Here is a 6,491-nt window from a genome sequence, read left to right on the forward strand (position 1 = left end):
TACCGTAGCATGATTGATGAGAAAAGAGGGTATATGACGTGCCTTAATGCAGAAACGTGAGCCGAACGATGACCAACGGAGCGAGAGACAAACACTGGGAGACGGGGGAACGTCGAGTTTTCTTGCAAAAGATGGACCAAAAGCTGTTGGAGAATTTTGAAGAACTGCTGGACGAAGGAGAGGGGCGGCCGAATGTGGAGGATTAGGTTTAGGGTTTAGGTGTAGGGTTTGAAGTCATAATAATATGCACTAAGGGCCATTAATTAAAATTTAAAAAGGTTTTGGGCCTATTAAGCACTAAAATAAACCCATCAGGCCCAATAACACTCCCGAAAATATATTTCGTTTTGGTACGTTTTTGAAAATAATGCCCGAACCCTCAAAAAATTCTCTGAATCTATAAAATTTACATACCAGTTTAAAATACGACCCGACGAGTAAAAATACCCAACCAAAGCCTATTTTCAAAATTCTCTCTTAAGTACACCTTATATTAAATAATTTAAAATAATTATTCAATAAAAAAATATTTTCCTGATTATCACTGGTCTCCGTTACCTGTTCGAGCACGAATTACAACTTAAAACCCTAATACATGAAACTTTAAAATACCCATGCAATAACACCTAACCATGCAATAATCATGCATAAAAATCATTAAACACATAATTTAAATCAGAACCCTAGATTGCATGCAGTCGAGTTATGCAATTCGAATTTCCTAGACCTTACAGTTCCAAGGAGTTGATGTTGCATGGGGTTTTAATAGAACACGCCAATTGGATTTAAATTCATGGGGTGATGAAGAAAATACCATAAATGTTAGACATTTTGATAGTTCTACTAGGGCTGCAAATATTCCCGCCCCAATTACAGAACACATGCCTGAGCATGATGATTTATTTGAGGACAGTTCTCATCATGTCATGAATAGCGATGATGATTTGCATGACGGAGAAAATGATGACCATGTTGACAATGAAAATGAAGGCACATCGTCGCGTATCCTGATGTCTGGAGCAACACTGACAAAGAACTTTCCTATTACACCGGAGCAACATTTATGTTAAATTCCTCAATTTTTCAATGAATTATATGACGAAAAAATTCCAGATTCATTTGGTATTCCTTCTGCACCACGAACAAACTTTTAAAATCTTGATAGGCCAGAGCTCGTTGTAAAAATGGGTTTTTAAGAGCAAAAATGATTTAATAACTTCAGTGAAGGATTTTTCAGTCCGTGTTTTGAGACATGAATATATTGTTGTCGAAAGTTCTCCAACAATTTGGAAGGTCAAATGCAAGAACTGGTCCAAATGTGGAAATTGTGGGGGCGGACTTCGAGCACCGTTGAAAAAAAAAATAAGGCTATTTCATGATCACCAACTATTGTGATGATCACACATGCATATCTAGCCAAGTCTGTATAGATCACTACAACCTTGACGTCAATATGATAGCCAGTACACTTCTGGGAATCATGCGTTGTGATCCTGCATACGAGATCAAGTATGTGCAAGAAAGTATTTAAACAAAATATGTGTTGGAACATTTCATGTTCGCAATCTTGATTTTGATGTTAAAAAAACTTGTTATTGTGTTTATAACATATTTACTCAAGTGTGAAGTTATTAAAACAAGAAGCAAACTGAAACTGAATTTTGCACCAACTGAATTTCTTGCAAGCTTTGGTATTTTGATGATATATCTCAACTGGATGATTCAAATGACAATCAGTTAACTTGAAATATCAAAAAACGCAATTTGCAACAAGTCGTATTTCACGTCAGTTGGGCAAATTCGGATGTTATCAAGGTCTAAATGATCGCTGAATTACCGAACTGATTGCACGAAAACAACAATCAGTTGTGTATGAGCAGTTCCGGTATTTTGGTCATATCTCTCAGCTCAATTATTGAAATGAAGCGATTTATTATGCATTGGAAAGATAAGACAATGATCTACAAATCATCTTGAGAATTCAAAGTCTGACTCGAAGCTTAGGTTGTCGATAAATTACGATGAAATTACTGGTTTTGCACAAACTGAAATCATTCTAGCTGATTTCAGCTGACCAACTGAACTGAACTAAACCAGCAGCTGACCAACTGAACTGAACCAGCTGCTGACCAACTGAAACTGAACCAGACCAGCTGAGATTGAACTGAACCATCTGAAACTAAACAAGACCAGTTAAACTGAACCAGTTGACCAGTTGGGAAAATGTCCAGCAAGACGAATTTGACCGTTGCAATTTCAGAAAGAGTACAAAAACTTTCCAAACGGTCATATTCTCGTATCTAATGTATATATCATTGTTGGAGCCTATAAATACAACATCTTGAAGATCAAACAAGAGTTTTTGAAGAGGATTCAAAGCATGGGCAGTTAGCATGAAGATATCAGCTAGTTGAGAGCACAAACCCTTATATGAGGATACATTTGAGATGTACACTGTAAAGGATAAATTCCTCACAAACAGTCACTCACACATATACAAGAGAGTTGAAATTCAAATATTAGTTGAGTGACTCTTTACACAAAGACGTAAAACATTGTGTTTGTAGTCTTTACATATGAGACATTAAACAATATGTTGATTGTGAGGTGCTGCCATAATCTTGAGTGTTAAGAGTTCGGTTATCCAATAGCGTAAGTCCTAGCTGAATGGTCTTCTACAAGGAGTTGTATAAATCATAGTCTTCTAGTGAATCCTTCCCAAGGGAAAGAATGGGTGATTTAGGAGCATTTGAAGTCTCCGAACATCCATAAACAAATTTGTGCCTATTTGTTTATTTAATTTACTTATCATTTCCATTGTTTTAAAGATGCATTGTTGAATCATTTTATGTGTTCTTTAAATACAAAAATATTCCATACAAAGTGTTTGATAAAATGCTTCAATTAAAATATTTTAACTAATTCAACCTGCATATATTTTAAATGCATTATAAAATATTTCATTGATTTCTACGAATGATTATTTCGAGTGTTTTCCACTAGGTTTGAACATCAAACTCGATTTAATTCATCGGTGTTCAATATTTTAAGACCGAGCTATTGTAGATCAACGATAATCCTCCTAATTGATCCCATCAATTGGTATCAGAGCAGGTTGTTCTTGAAAGAAAAATGAAACTGATTTTGATGTTTAAAATTCGAAAATTTTAGATTTTAAAAACATATATATGCAAAACTGAATTTTCATGCAGCTTGCAGCGATCGTGGGAAAAATGACATATCGCCTTGCTCGAGTGTTCAAATGATAAACCGATTTTTTCGTTTCAAACTAGACTCGTAGAGGAATAAATCGGTATAAAATTTGCAGCCTAATTATGCTCGAGGAAAAGCAGTTTATTCATTGAAGATAGAGCATATGTGCTGCGACAAAAAATGAGCCATGGAGAAAATTGGTTAGTTATCTCTCTTCTTTTATAAATTTCAAATTTTCAAAAATGTAGGGGGGGGGGGGGGGTAACTCATTGTAATTTTAATGGAGAGATTATTTTTTAATATTGAGGGGGAGAAAACTTTGTGCTTAAAATTTTTTGAAAATATGATTTTTTGATTCACACAAAAAGAGGGAGAAATATGTTAGTTGAATCGATTGTTTATCCAAGTTTTGTGATCATCAAAATGGGAGAGATTGTTGTAACATTTCATGTTCGCAATCTTGATTTTGATGTTAACAAAACTTGTTATTGTGTTTCTAACATTTTTACTCAAGTGTGAAGTTATTAAAACAAGAAGCAAACTGAAACTGAATTCTGCACCAACTGAATTTATGGCAAGTTTTTATATTTTGATGATATCTCTCAACTGGATGACTCAATGAGAATCCACCAACTTGAATGATCAGAAAACTCAATTTGCAACAAGTCGTATTTCACGTCAGTTGAGAAAAGTCGGATTTTATCAAGGTCTAACTGATCGCTGAATTACAAAAATGATTGCACGAAAACAACAATCAGTTGGGTATGAGCAGTTGCGATATTTTGTTCATATCTCTCAGCTCGATTATTGGAATGAAGCGATTCAATGTGCGGTGGAAAGATAAGACGATGATCTACAAATCATCTTGAGAAGTCAAAATATGAATCAGAACTTAAGATGTTGTTAAATGATGATGAAGTTACTAATTCTGCACAAACTGAAATCAACTGAATAACTAAACTGAACTGAACCAGCTGCTGACCAGCTAAACTGAACCAGCTGCTAACCAGACCAACTGAAACTGAACTGAACAAGACCAACTGAAACTGAACTGAACCAGCTGAAACTGAACCAGACCAGTTGAACTGAACTAGTTGACCAGTTGACCAAAGTTTACCAGATTTGACCAGTCGGGAAAATGTCCAGCAAAGGAATTTGACCGTTGCAATTTCAGAAACAGTACAAAAACTTTCCAAACGGTCATATTCTTGTATCTAACGTATATAACATTTTTGGGACCTATAAATACAACATCTTGAAGATCAAACAAGAGCTTTTGAAAAGGATTCAGAGCATGAGCAGTTAGCATGAAAATATCAGCTGGTTTAGAGCACAAGTCCTTGTGTGAGGATACATTTGAGATGTAAACTGTAAAAGATAAATTTCTCACACACAATCACTCACACATATACAAGAGAGTTGAACTTCAAATATTAGTTGAGTGAGTTTTTACACAAGACGTAAAATATTGTGTTTGTAATCTTTGCATATGAGACATTAAACAATATACTGATTGTGAGGTGCTGCCTACAATCTTGAGTGATTGGAGTTCAGTTAGGTAGTAGCGTAAGTCCTAGCTGAATGGGCTTGTACAAAGAATTGTATAAATCAAAGTCTTCTAGCGAATCCTTCCCAAGGGGAAGAAGGGGTGACGTAGGAGCATTTGAAGTCTCTGAACATCCATAAACAAATTCGTCTATTTGTTTATTGCATTTACTTATCATTTCCATTGTTTTAAAGAAGAATTGTTGAAGTATTTTATGTGTTCTTCAAAGACAAAAATATTGGATACAAAGTGTTTGATAAAATGCTTCAACTAAAATATTTTTACTCATTCAACTTGCATATATTTTAAATGCTTTATAAAATATTATTCGATTTATGTGAAGGATTATTTCGACTGTCTTCCACTTGGTTTGAACATCAAACTCGATTTAATTCATCGGTGTTCAATATTTCAAGAACCGAACTATTGTAGCTCAACGATAATCTCCTAATCGATTCCATCAATTGATATCAGAGCAGGTTGTTCTTGAAAGAACATTGAAACTGCTTTTGATGTTTAAAATTTGAAAATTTCAGATTTTTTAAAACATATATATGTAAAACTGAATTTTCGTGTAGCTTGCAGCGATCGTGGGAAAAATGACATATCTTGTAACGTCTATGAAAATTTGAAAGTCCACGTGAACCACATGCATACAAGTTATTAAATTTCTTTTGTATTTTATTAAATTATTTTATTGCATTAAATGCATGTTTATTTCATTAATTTGTGTTTTAATTCATGGTTTATTTAAGTTTCATGCATTAGGATTTTAAGTTGCATTCCGCGCTCGAACGAGGAACGGAGACCGGGGATATTCAGCAAAAATATTTTTATTGAATATTTATTTTTAATTATTTAATATGAGGTGTTTTTAAATATGAGTTTTGAAAATGGGCCTTGGTTGGGCATTTTTAGCCGTCGGGTTATATTTTTAACTGGTACTCAATTTTTATCGATTCAAAGGACTTTTTGAGGGCTCGGGCAATATTTTCAAAAACTTACCTAAACGAAATATTTTTCGAGAGTGTTTTTGGGCTTGATGGATTTATTTTTAAGCTTAATGGGCTTAAAACCTTTTTTATCCTTTAATTTTCATATTAGGGTCCATTAGTGCTTAATTAATTATTTTAAAAACCCCATTAAGCAACCCTAAACCTGATTCTCCACCTAGCAGTCGCCCACTCCATCTATCAACAACCTCTTTCACATAAATCCTGCAGCAAACCTTCAGCAAGCTTCAGGCGCCCTTTGATTTTCTTCAAGAAAGTTTCCTCCCCGCTCCTCCGGTGCTTCCCCGACGCGAGTTTCTTCGAGTTTTTGAGCATCTACACGTCAAGGCACATCATGTATCTCCTTTCTCATCATTTACACCATGTTTATATGCCTTTGTTTAGGTTTTTGCATGAAATTTCGTTGGTCCATCTTGTAGCGTCGTTTTTGCAAAGGTTTTGACACGTATATGCGTATATCTTGTGTGCAACTCTCATTTTCATGTATTGTTGCCAGAGGCTGCCGATTTCCGTGATTTCTAAGGGCTTGTAGGCTGTAAAATAAGGAGACAAGATGCTGGAGTCGAAAGTGTGCAAGTGCTAGTTGAAGGCCGAGAGGTGGTGTCACTAGGCGGTTAGAGTTTTGAGTGGTTTGGTGAGGGTTTTTGGTAGGCTCGGCTTTGGGAGGGCTGAATCATGCTAAGGTACGATCCAGGAGGGTCCAACCAAGGCTATGGGAG

Source organism: Primulina eburnea, chromosome 1 (genome assembly GCF_022965805.1).
Source record: "Primulina eburnea isolate SZY01 chromosome 1, ASM2296580v1, whole genome shotgun sequence".
NCBI classification, from domain to species: Eukaryota; Viridiplantae; Streptophyta; class Magnoliopsida; order Lamiales; family Gesneriaceae; genus Primulina; species Primulina eburnea.